Genomic DNA, 13,370 nt, shown 5'->3' with positions numbered 1-13,370 from the left:
AAGCAAGGTGACTCTTTGGGTTCCCAACCCTCCCGGTGCTCTCCTACCTGGAGGAGGAGGGGCAAGCTCTTTGATTGGCATTCTAGGCCCTCAATGGTCTGGTTCTATCCACCACATCCCCAATCCTTCCCCACATCAGGCTCCACTCTTATTGAACTTCTTGTCTCCAGCAGGAATGCTGTAATGCAGAGGGCTCTGGAACTGCCCTACTTGGGTTGGAATCAGTCCCGCCCCTGTGATTTAGATATCCTTATGCAAATAATTTACTCTTCAAGCCTCAGCTTCCTCAGCTATAAAATGGGATGATCATACCAGCCCAGGAGAAATGTTGTAGAGATTCAATGAGAGTGCACTGAAGTCCTAATCTAGTGCCCAGTGCCTAAAACACAGCTGTAAACAGGAGGAGGAGGATAGAGTGTGGGGCAGAGAAGCCACCCTGGTCCTTCACAGCCCTCCAGTTCCTGCTCTCCACCGTCCTTGAGACCTGCACACAATTTGTATTGTCGTGCAGGATGAAAGTAGAGGTCTATTTGGCTTATTCCCCATAAATAATCAATTGTCCCCAAATTACTTATCAAGGACCTATAGTTTGGATCATGAATGTCCTCCAAGGACCCATGTATTACAGTTAAGTCCACAGTGTGAGGCAATGAGGAGAGGCGGGCCTAGATTAGGTCATCGGGGTGCATGCTCTAAAGGGCACTTGGTCCCAGCCCCTCTTCCGTTCTGTTCCCTGGCATGGGAAGCAGTTTGCTCGGTTGGGTGCTCCTGCCACCATGCACTTCCTCACCACGGGCTCAGAGCAACAGGCCAAGTGATCATGGACTGGAACCTTTGAGACCAAGTACCAAAACAACATTTTCCCTTTATAAGTCGATTATCTCAGGTACTTGTTTAGTAAGCTTACACAAGGACTCTCCTTTCCCCACTGTCTATGGCCACCTCTGTCAAGTGCCTGCATGTGTGAGGGGCTGTTTCCTGTCTCTGTCCCCCTCAGTTGGTCTTTGTGCCTACTCTTGGGCTAATACCATACTATCAGGATTCCCATTGCTTGGCAATAAGCAGCTTCTGATGCCTGCTACCTGTTCTTGAGTGTCTCTGCTATTCTTGGCCAGAGTAGTTTTTTAAAAAATGTATGTTGATAATAGAGCCAGTGCTTGAAGTTAAAAATAAAATATAAAATATATTAAAAATCTATGTCACATCTCCAGCCCTGCCTCCTCCAATGGCGTATTAAAGGAACCCAAGCCAGGAACCTGCCTGGGCCTGGGAAGGGCTGGGGTAGGGCCACAGAGCTGCCTGGAGCCAGGCAGCACTCTTTCTCCTGGCCCAGCTCCCACCTCCCCTCCCCTCACTCTCTTGCCTCTGTTACATAGATCTGCTCAGCTCCTCCTGCTTCTTCACGTGAGATTCGCCATTTAACCATCATCTCCACAAGGAAAGGGCAGCCAGGAGCTGCTAGCCTGCAGGACTCCCTCCCCTTCAGGCGAGGGTGTGTGTGGGAGAGGACGTGACTCCTCACGCATTTGTGATCTCATCTCCGGGCATGGTCTGCGCTTCCCTGGCTCCAGTTCTCTGCTTCCCCTCCTATCTGCACTGTCTGCCATATGCCCTCCTGGTCCTTTCCACCAAAGAGGAGCACACTCCCCATCCTGAGTGACCCGGCCGGTCAGGAGGGGCGGAAGGGGCCTCCTGTGCTTCCCTCACTCCTGTGCTTTACTACAGTGCCTGCTGTCCCAGGGAGGGTGACAGACCCTTGGAGTGGTCCAACCAAGCCCAGCCCCCATCAGTTCACCCAGCTGTCCTGTGGACGTGTGAGTGACACAATCAACTGCTGTGTTCAGCCCCAGGATTTTAGGGATGTTCATTAAGGAACAAACTGACACAGGATAAAATGGAAAATTCTGCGATGGATGTGGGAGGATGTCACCACAGGGATTGCTGCCTCAATGTCCATCTTGGGAATGTGCACCCCTGACTGGCTGTGAGACTAATGGGGCCACAAACAAATTCAATACTCAGGGCTCAGCGATGCCTCGATCCCGTTATTCACCAAAATTGTTTTCTGCTACCAGCAGTCAGACGGAAAAATTCACTGTGATCGCAGGTGGGTGGAACACATAAACAGTGCCAATTCAATTATAAAATAAGGTTGCAGTCACTGAAGATGTAAAGTATTAATAGGTCACGGCAGCTGACTGAGGTGCTAAGCAAACCGGCCCTGAATCTGTGCCCAGCACTGCATTGGCCTTTGGTGCCCATAGGCAGCTCAAAGCCAATGTGGTCAAGGTGGGCTGGATGCAGTGGTTCCTTTTCAACCTCCCTGCCAGCCCTCCCCGACTGCATGTATTGGGAGGGGCTGGAGTTGACACCTCTCTGAACTTGAGGAACAGGCTCCAGTTTGATAACTCAGTGGGTTTCAACCCCGTATGCCACATTGGGATCACCCAGGGGAGCTCTTCAAATGCCCAGCCCTGGACCTGAGCCCCAGAGACTCAAGTTCAGCCAAGGTGAGAAGCTGCTCTGACCCACTCAGAGAAGACACTGCTGGTGATTAGCTCAAGTAAGCAACCTCCAGCACTGAAGCCATGCCATCCCCAGGCTACACTCACTGGGACAGAAATGGGCACCAAAGGCCTGCTTAGTTTAGGCCAATGAGACACGGGGAAATATGCTAGGATTTTAGATAAAGACTATTCTGCTGCTGCTGCGCTTTTTCTTATGGGTTGGGTAGGTGCAGAGGTGAAGCCTGGAGCTGCTGCAGCCATTTTGTCACCACAAAGGGAGCTGCCTCAGGAAGACACTAACACTATGGCAGGATCAAAAGAAGAACAACACTAACAAAGCAACAGAACAAAGCAGGGTCCCCAAGGATATGATTGACCTCTAAGCAAAACATTCCCCAAACACCCCACCTCTGGACCTCCCAGCAATTGCCAATTTGAGTTGAGTTTTCTGTGATTTGCAACATAAAGATTATAGCTGATACATTTATTTTCTCTCCCACACATCAACCTGTGCCTCATCTCCATGAATGCCACCTCCACATGTCTCTCCAGTTTGGCAGAAATGTGCCACTGAATGCTTCTCTGTCCTTCAAGACTCCCTGTCTAATCTGTTCCCAAGGCTGCTAGCCTCTCGGCCCAGCCTCTGTCTCCCACGCCTTCCACTTCCCTCCTGCTTCCTCTGGCCGGTTTGGCAACACTCCCTGCCTCCATCTCACCTGATGACAGCAGTGGCCTCCCAGCTGGTCTCCCTGACCTCAGCCTTCCCCTGCATGCTTTACAGTACAATTGAGGAATACTTAATTCATTTATCCTTATTTGTAGTGCTGGGGATGGAACCCAGGGCCTTGTGCACCTTCCTCCCTACCCCTCACCCCTCAGTGGCATCAGTGCCAAAGGTCCAAGTCCAGGAGCCCTGGACCCTCTGCCACAGCCTTGACGTGGGTCCTCCACATTCTCCCTCCTCTCCCCCTGTATAGGTTTTCTTTCCAATTTCAGGTTCTGGAAGGTGGCCCGCAACCTCCTGCCCATTTCTCCTGCTTGCCCTTTTCCTGCCGTGCTCTTCCTGGCCACCCACTTCTCAGCTGGGCTGCTCCTATTCATTTTCCAGGTCTCGGTGGAGTTGTCTCTTCCTTGGGAATGTGTCTCTGTCCCGCTCTGCTTCCGGGGCACCTTGCCCTTTCCCTAGCACAGTGCTTTTTCATTCATTCCACAGACACTTTTGTACCTACTATGCACCAGGCCATGTGTGCTGGTGAACAAAAGGGACATGCTTGCCACCGACTCAGAATTTACATTCTCGTTGGGAAGACAACAAAAACAAGTTAATGGGAAAATAAAAATCGCTGTTGCAAGTGGCAGTGTGTTCTGTGAAGAAAAACAAAACAAGGGACCAGGGTAGAAAATGGAAAGGCAGGTGGACTTCAGAGAGGGGGTCTAGGAGAGGCCTGTTTCCATGGCAAGCCATACTCTTAATTAGAGAAGTGAAGAGAGGAGCACTCCAGGCAGAGGGAACAACCCCTGCGAAGAGGATGAGGCCAGAAAAAACTTGGTGTATTTGAGGAACAGCGAGGCTTGAGCAAGGGAAGGAGAAGAGGGGAAGGGGCTCCAGGCAACCCCGGTGAGACCCCAGCCTCATGCAGACCCCGTGGACCTTCTGGTACATGGTAAGGAGCTTAGAGTTTATTTAAAGAACAAGGGGTGCTGCCAAAGATTTTGAGCTGGGCGGGGGAGGTTCTGCTTCATGTCTTAAAATCAGATTGGCTACCATGCGGAGTAATGTGAAGGACAAGCAGGGGGTAGGAAGTCCTGGCAGAGGTGAGCGCGCCTAGGGTTGAGGGGCTACAATGATGGGACAAGGTCAGGGGCTCCTGGTTGTGTCCCAGGAGAAGCAGAGGCCCTAGAGAGGCTGACTGTGGTGGTGGTGGTGATCAAGGAAGTTGTCTGGTTAGGGTTTTCTCTCAGCCTGAGTGTTTTCATCTGTAAAATGGGCATGACAAGCGTCTCGATGGCATGCTCAGTGAGATAATGCCAATCATGTAGGCCAGGGCTCCACTCACTCCATCAGTGCTGGCCACATGGACAGCACACCCTCACGGATAGCCAGCTGAGACACTCACCACTCAACCGCTCTGGGTTGGGTCCCCAAGGATCCCAGAATGAGATTTCCCCCTTGACACCGGGGAATGACCGAGTGATCAACACCTCAGTCGTATTTTTAAAATGCCTCTGGAAGCACCAGGCCGGTTTTATCCTTGATCCCCACCCCCTCTCCACCCCTGCCCTGTAAATTTGGTCTCCTGGCCTTTGGCAGAGCTGCAGTTCAGCGTGTGGCCAGCAGATGGCGCCGGAGGCTAAGAGAAGACGCCCCTCCCTCCGACCCTCACCGCGTGGGGTCTCGGCGCTCCTTCCCTCTGGGTTTGCAGTGCCCATTCCAGCAGCCAGGGTCTAAGGCCGAGCCCTCCGCAGCCTCCTGGGGACACAGGCATTTTGGAGAGGTTGGAAGAAAGCCCGAGAGCCTGCTGGAGTCCCAGAGTGCTGTACCCTGGAGACCTTCCGACCTCCACTCCCTCCCTCTCCCTCCGGAGAAATCACTTTATAAAGTAGGGCAAGAGGGTCCCAAGTGAGAGGGCGGTTTTCCTCAAAAGAGCCACTTCATTTGTGAACAAGAAACTATGAAACCTCTTAGAGCAGCCTGTGACCTCCCCGTCCATCCTGTGTAAAATATGAAATAAGAGTTTTAATTATCAGCTTTGGAAGGCAGCCGACATGTTTAATATTTAATGTCTCCATTGCTTGTGCCCCAGGCAGGCCAGCACTGACAGAATTGGGGTTTCCCTTGGGTTGGCTCTGAATGTGCTTGGAGAATGGCCAGGCAGCCGCCTTCCCCAACACCTGGGAGCCTCCTGTAGCCCAGCCTGGGCCTGCTCTGGGTCCCACCCCCTGAGGGACTCCTGCCAGGACAGTCCAGTGGGACATGTTCCCCTGACGGGGGGAGGCCTTCAGGACCTGGGGCCCCCATCAGGCATCTAGTGCTGGACCCAGCCAGGGTCCTGGCAGAGGATGGGAGTCAATGAAGTCAGGCAGCCCAGGGAGATGGAAATGGGGGTGGGGGCGATGACACACCAGACAGATGGGGCTGAATTTGAATTCTGCGTTCCTACAAGTTACTCAGCCTCTCTGGGCGTCATTTTTATTATTCATAAAGTGGAGAATGTATTTCCTGTGGTTATGGGTTGTTAATAATAATATATCACCATTTTTGAGGTTTAGCATGTGTCTGGAACCCCACTAAGCCCTTCACATGTACTGTGTCTGTCGTTTACAACAGCCTTTTGAAGTGGCTAAGTCGGAACGTGGTTCCAGCACATTCTGATTCCAGAGCTCCAGACCCTGAAAGCCTGTACACAAAAGCACTTCATGGACTTGGAAAATGTGAGCTTGAAGGGAATGCAGCCACCCAGTCCCAGCCCCTACTGCAGCAGCCCCTCCTGCCTCAGAGGCAACCAGGAGAAGGGACAACTAACGGGCTCAGGACGGCAGCCCAAATATAGTCACCACACCGCTGTCCTCTGCCCACATTTCTGATTTGCATCCTGAAATGGGTAGAATTCTTGGGTCTGGCTTGTCTCCAGGCTCATCTCCCAGCCCGTGCCCCGGTGGCCAAGTCAGTGACTTGCATGGTATCCCTGACAAAGCATAGAGCAAGGGTGGTGGGGAGCAGTGGGGTGTGGGGGGCACGTCCAGCAGCCGAAGCCACTTGTCTTAAAAGGTGACAAACAGTATCTGGCATGTCAGAGGCTCCATCAATTCCTTCTGCAGCACATCCAGAAGGGACAGCTAGGATGGAAAGGAGAGAGGGGTGACAATGAGCTCCATTTTACAGCCATCAGATGGTGTGGACCAGGGATGCAGGGAAAGTGAACTCAGCCGTATTTGAGACCATGCACCCCACACTGAAGGAATTCCACTTCTGGGGACATGCCCTAGAGCACCTCTCACACCAGGGTGCACATACACAGGTCTAAGGATGTTTCTTCAAGTATATACCAGCCAAGGGATGGAAAGAACAAAATGCCCTCATGAAGGGATGGATAAGTCACATGTGGCATATACAAAGAATGATCACCATGCAGCAGTTTGCTGGAATGAAAGAAGAGAGCAAACCTGGCATGGTGGCACACACCTGTAATCCCAGTGGCTCAGGAGGCTGAGGCAGGAGGATCAAAATTTCAAAGCCAACCTCAGCCACTTAGTGAGTCCCTAAGCAAATAAAATAAAATAAATAATAGAAGCAGGCTGTGGATGTGGCTCAGTGGTTAAGGGCCCCCAATCTTTGGTATCAAACAAACAAACAAACAAACAAACAAACAAAAAAACCCCAGCAAAACCTATTTTAACAAATAAGATATCTGTCGAATACTACTTACATATATGCTGCTGTATTTTCATGGACACAGACACAGACATACACACACTCACACACTGACAACATAAGAATGTTCACTTGTGGGGAGAGGGGAGAAAGAGGGGAGAAGATTGGAGAAGGAGATGAAATAGACAAATAAAGGAAACAAAGAGGCCAGAGGACCCACGTGTAGTCCAGAATGACTGTAAGTGGAACTGAAGATTGTCATCAATTTAATGCCATGCATCTGAGAGCCAAAGTAAAAAAGGAAAGAAAGAAGCCAAGACTTCTGTAAGATTTTCATGAAACTCAGAAACTGTTGGATGTTTGGGAATTTTTCAAGCCAGGCCAACAAGTACATCATTCCTCAAACAGATTCGATTATTGGATTCTTGCTTGGTGCCAGACACGTTCCAGGTGTATGAGTGATCTCACAGCATCATCGCAGCTGCCCCGTGAGGTTTCACCAACCCCATTTTACAGAGGGTCTCAGACATAGGAGGTCAGTTGCCCAACACCATCAGCCCCCAACAAGGTAATCCCGGTACCCATGGGGTTCAGAAAATGCACTTCTCCAAGATGGCCTGGAGGTGGCGCTGTTGCGGTTGGTCCAGGACAGGTGAGAGACCTGAGCCTATGAGTGGGGATGGGAGGAGGGCATGGAAGGATGATGGAGTGCCCTCCAGGGACAGGCAAGGTCACCAGCTCTGGGGGCAGTAGACAGTTGGGGGAGAAGGCAGGGGTAACATCACATTGAAGCCTGCCTTTATTCTTCATCCTCTCCCTCTCTGGGAGGGAGACCTAACACACTCCAGGAGACCTTTTGAGCAAACCCAGCTCTGAGGAGATGACCTGGGGTCTGGATCCCAGGGCTTGGTGCAGATAAACCTTGGTCAGCCCCTTAAAGGGCTTCTCCTGCTTCCCACCCTCACTCCCTGCCTCCTTTTCTTTCTGGTGAGCTGTGGGGCCTCAGGCCTGATGCAGTCTCCTCACAAGAGTTCACCGTTGGGGCCTCGGCAGAGAGTGAGAGTACTGAGAGCAGAACCACAGACTGTTTCTCCCAGCACCCAGGACCCTGGGCCCTCCGGGCTCTGCTTTCTGATCACTCTCACCCAGGTGTTCCGTGATCCATGATGGGGGCCATCAAGAAGAGGTGCAGGAGAGGAGCAAGGGAAGCCCAATTTGGCTTGCTTGTAAGTAAAGGAAATCAACACAAACTGGTTGGGGGCAATGGGGACATCCCTTGGAGGACACAGGTGTATTCATGGACTGGGAGGACTTGGAAAGGTCTGGAGCCAGTGCAGAAAAGTGCTTTCCTCTCTTCTCCCTCTGAGACTGGCTTTCTCTGCCACATTTTGCACGTGGTGGGAAATGGTCACCCCATCTTGAGTGATGCCCCCTACTACCCAGCACCCCCACCCCAGTAACCAGTGTCCTGGTGTTCCAGTTCAGATTCCCAGGACAGAATCCTGTTGACCCAGCTCAGTCAGAATTCACCTCTCACCAGGGAGGAGGCCTGTGTGCCATAAGCATGGTCCCCTTTGTTGGTGGCCAAGAAAGGATTATGAGACTTTGGAGGAAGACACCCCAATATATACCTCATTGTGGAAGTCCAAAGACAGCAATGGAGGCCCAGTGCAGAATGGGGGTGAGTGCTCTTGGACTTGATCAGGTCATAAGTATGAGGCCCAGAGTTTCTGCTGACTACTAGTCAGAGCCTCTGTCACTCACTGGAACATAACCTGGCACACAGTCCCTGCCTGTTAAAAAGTAGTGACTGAGTGGGTGGAGGGAATGACTTGAATCCCCTGGAGTCCATAGGTGCCACCATCCTAGACAGGAGAACCACAGCTGCTCCACTGAACCCTCTGATGCCCCTCAGGGCAGGCACCTCATTCTTGCTCATATCAGGGTGCGAGTGCATCCTGAGGGGTTCTCCTTACCAGCAAGTTGAATGGTTTTCCAGCAGTTCATCCCCCAAAAAGAGCTGGTCCTGCCAGAGGAAGGAAGAGCTGCCCTGCCCAGAGGCACATGCATCACACAGGTACGGAAAGGAAATGGCAGCTGGGCGTGGGGCTGCACGGGGGCATAGGTTGCAGCCAGATTTTCTGTAATGGGACGGGGAGAAGGCATAGTCAAGCTGGTCCTCTAGCATCCTGCCACATGACCTGAAGCAAGGTCGTTTTTTTAAGGATATGATTCCAGGAAGCCAAGTGAGGGGGCAGAAAGGACGAGGAAAGGAGGGAGGAAAAATCGGTGGAAGGATGTGTGGTCCTCTGGGCCTCAGGAGGTACAGAGTTCTGCAGGGGATGATCTTCTCAGGATGGGGGCAGCACTGATTCAGAGGCGCCCGTCTCCATCGTGTGAGGAACATCCCTGGGGGGCCTCCCTGCATTTCCAGATGGCACCCAAGTTTAGCTGAGCACGTGGCTAAGGCCGTGGCATTGGAGAAGGGAAAAGACCTGTGGAGGGCACTTGGGGGGGACACTGCCAGTGCCTGGGAGCCTGTGCTTTCACAGAGCTGTGCGCCTCTGCTGCAGCCAAAAGCCAGGGTGAGCTGCGGGATCCTGGGGTCCCCAGAAACGTGTCCTTTGAGCCGCAGTGTGGCTGCTCTTTAAGGTCAGGAACTATTGCAGTCTTCCCTTTGGAACCCAGGACTTCAGAGCTTCAGAGCTGTAAGTGCCATTAATCCACCGATAGCTGCTGTTCCAGGTGCCTCCCGGCTTCCTCAAACTCAGAGAACAGCACCAAACTCCTCACCTCCATGCCAACCCAGCTTCTCCTTCATGCCAGCATCCACCTGGGGCCCCAGTAGACCACCTAAGGCTCATCCTTGACTTCTCCTTCCCCATCACTCTCTGCATGTGAGCAGTCACCAAATCTCATGGATTCCATCTGCCTTTTCCTTCTCCTCCTTCAGCCCTCTCTGCATCCCTCCCTTCCTCCTTTCATTCCCTCTCTATAAAATAAGCCAGGAAAAAAAGAGCTAGACTGAAGACTGCTTGCCCTCGTACTTTGGTGACAGGAGGGCACATTGATAACCGTTGGAAGACAGTGTGGCAGAAGACATCAAAAATCAAAAACCTTATCCTTTGACCTAGTTATTCTGCTAAGGCTCTATCCTGAGAAAGTAATCCTATGCACAGAAAAAGCTTTCTGCATGAAGAAATGACAGCATTGTTCATATTAGCACAAAAGCAAAACAAAACGAAATGCCAAGAACCATGATGAACAGCTGGCCACCACCTAAATGTTAGTGCTGCAGAAATGGCTGTTTCACTGGGGTGCCTCTTCCTCCTGCTGGGCTTCACCCTGGGTGATGCTGCCCTCCAGGTGTCTGCCTGCGGCTGATGAGGTCATCCCTTCCTGTGGCCTGCGTTACCATCTTCCCGGTCTCTTCCCAAATCCTTCCTTCTGACCCTCACGGCTCTCTTGAACATCTCACCTGTATATCCAGTAGCCCTGAATAACCCAAAGCCGCCTCAGCCTCAGGAGTCCAAAGCCAACCTTCATGACACCTTCATCTTCACCCCAGAAACCAGGCATCCTAACTCCCAAAATGGCACACCATTCTGTGGATGTCCCAAGCTAGAAATTTGAACATCTACCCTCCCTCCCTCTGTCCACAGCTAAATCACCACAAAGTCTTAGTTCTATTTTCTTTTTAAATATTTTTTTAGTTGTTGATGGGAGTTTATTTTATTTATATGTGTTGTGAAGAATCGAACCCAGTGCCTCACACATGCTAGGCAAGTGCTCTACCAGTGAACTACAATCCCAGCCCCCCGCTTCTATTTTCTAAGTAATTCTCAAGAACTTTGTTTGCCTCCATCCCCACTGTCACTGAGTGCAAACCACTGTCATTTCTTTCTTTTTTTAAAATCCTTTTTTGTAGTTGTAGATGGACAGCGTGATTTTATTTTGTTTTATTTTTACGTGGTGCTAAGGATCAAACACAGTGCTTCACACATGCTAGGCAAGTGCTCTGTCACTGAGCCCCAGCCCAAACCACTGTCATTTCTATCCACGCCTACAATGACACATTCCATCTGCTGCCTCTCCTTCCATCTGGCTTCTTCTGACCCATCTCCTTCCCTGGAGCCAGAGTTACTTTCAAAAGCACAAGTTTGGTTATGTCCTGAGATCATGCATGTGGGGTGTACTTCTGAAGCCCCTAACAGGGTACCTCGTAACTACTAGTGGGGTTTCAAGAGAAGTGGGGAAGTATGTTCACACTAGGATTCTGGTCACTCAGCCCTGTTTGAAACCCAGCAGTGCTTTCCAATGCGATGAGCTGGCTTTCTTGGGAGGCACCACCCTGTGACAGTATCTGCAATTATTCGTATTAATTTGCAAATATCTATTGAACACCTAGTATGTGCTAAGTCACGCAAGCTCAGTGGGAGTAGTCTCACCCCCAAGAAGTAAAACTTCATTCTTGGGGGGAAGAAGTGATTATTAAAGTGTTTTGTGGCCTTCGTTGTAGACTGAATGGTTGTGTCCCTAAAGCCTATATGTTGAAATTCCAACTCCAGCGTGGTGGCACTTTTAGTGGGGCTTGGGGCTTTGGAAAGGTGATTAGGAGTAAACCAGGTTGTGAGGGTGGGGTCCTTGTGATGGGATTAAAAGAGGAGGAGAGACTGGATCTCTCTCTGCCATGTCAGGACCCAGCACTAGCACAGGAGACTTTGGATCTCTCTCTCCACATGAGGACCCAGCCTAACACAGCCATCTGTACACCAGGAGTCATGCCCTCACCAGACACCTTGGTCTTAGACTTCCCAGCTTCCATAATTGTGAAACACAATTGCTTATTGTTTTAGTCTATGGTAATTTGTTACAGCAGGTTGAGACACCCTCCAAAGCTCAGCTGTTCTATACAAAAATGTATTGCTTAGTATTCAATCTCTCTCGTTAGGGAGAATTTCAATTCAAATTTTCTCCTCAGTGGATCAATAGTGAAAAAGAAGATTGAGAAACCCCAAATGAGGTCTGGGTGACAGTAGGTATTGAGTGGGACATGGTCCCTTGTGGAGCTATCCTTCCTACAGGGAAGATATGCACTAAATTATTATACAGTGACTAAGTGACAGAAGCCAGATCCAAAAGACTGCATGCCGTAGACCCTGCCTCTGCGACATCCTGTGAAAGGCAAACTACAATGACAACAATCAGCTCATTGCTCCCGGGGTGAGGTAGAGAAGAGGATGGATTCTCAGGGTCATCGAGAACTCTCTAAGGCAGCAGATATTCTATATCCTGATTGCCACGGTGGTTCTGCAACCCTTTGCCAAAACTCACACATCTACACTGAAAATAGGTGGATGTTGGTGTAAACAAGTAATATCTCAATGAACTTGCCTTAATGAGTATGCAATTAGTGATGCATTTAGTCTTGTGACATGCGCTGCCCAGGACAGAGAGCTAACAGTGTCAGCCAGGAACAGGAGGCAGATCTGGTCCAGTCGGGGAGCCCTGGGGAAAGCAGGCTGAACCCTGAAGGACGAGCTCAGCTCACTGCTGCAATGGGGGAATGTTGGGAAGTGGCAAGAACACCTGCCGAGGGGTCCCTGTGAAATAGGACGGTTCCTTGAACCAGGGTGATGGCCGCAGAGATGGACAAAAGTGGACCAATTCTAGAAATCTTTAGGAGATAAATCAACTGCACATTGTGCAGGTTGGACAGATGGGATAGGGGAGAGCCAGGGGGTCTGGGGACGTCTGGATTCCAGCTTGGTTTGACTCTGGTATATGGTGGTATCATCTGAAATAGAAAACCCCTGGAGAAGGAGCGGGTTAGTGGCAGAGACCCTGTGTTCAGTTTTTCCAGGTGGAGTTGGAAGAGTCTCAGAAGAGAACAGGTAGTGCCCAGGAGGCACCTTCCCCGCCTCACCAAGGGAAAGTCCTGAATCCCAGGCCGTCTTGGGTGGGCTCAGACGGCTAAATCAGCAGCTTGAGATCTGATGTGAAAGGAAGATGGAAGGCGGGTTAGCGGGTGCAGGGCTGCACCGATGGAGGTGGGTCACATAGAGGACACACCTCTTGTGGCTGACCTTTGGCAGAGCTCTGCTCCTGCCCATTATGAGGTTCTGGATCTGTAAGAGAATTAACATTCTTCTAATAATCCCCTATTTTGATTAAACTAATGTGAATGGGTTTTTGCTCTCCGCAGCATCTAAAGCCTCAACAAAAACACCATTAAAAACAATAAAATATGCTATTTTATCTCTGTGCCTTTTTCAAAAATTTCTATTTGCCAAATTGTCTACTAGTATCTTAGCTTTGTAATATTTAAACTATGTAAGGCAAATCAACCAATTATTCCCTTTTCTCCCCAAATTTCTTGACCATTCTGCACCGTTCCTCTACCAGATGAACTAGAGAATTGATTTCTCAAGATAAAAAATTCCTGTGAAGATTTTCATTGAAATTATGCATCAAATTTATAGATTACTTGA

The sequence above is a fragment of the Sciurus vulgaris genome (genome assembly GCF_902686455.1).
Source record: "Sciurus vulgaris genome assembly, chromosome: 15".
Classification (NCBI taxonomy): domain Eukaryota; kingdom Metazoa; phylum Chordata; class Mammalia; order Rodentia; family Sciuridae; genus Sciurus; species Sciurus vulgaris.
Note: the sequence above shows the minus strand (reverse complement) of the source record.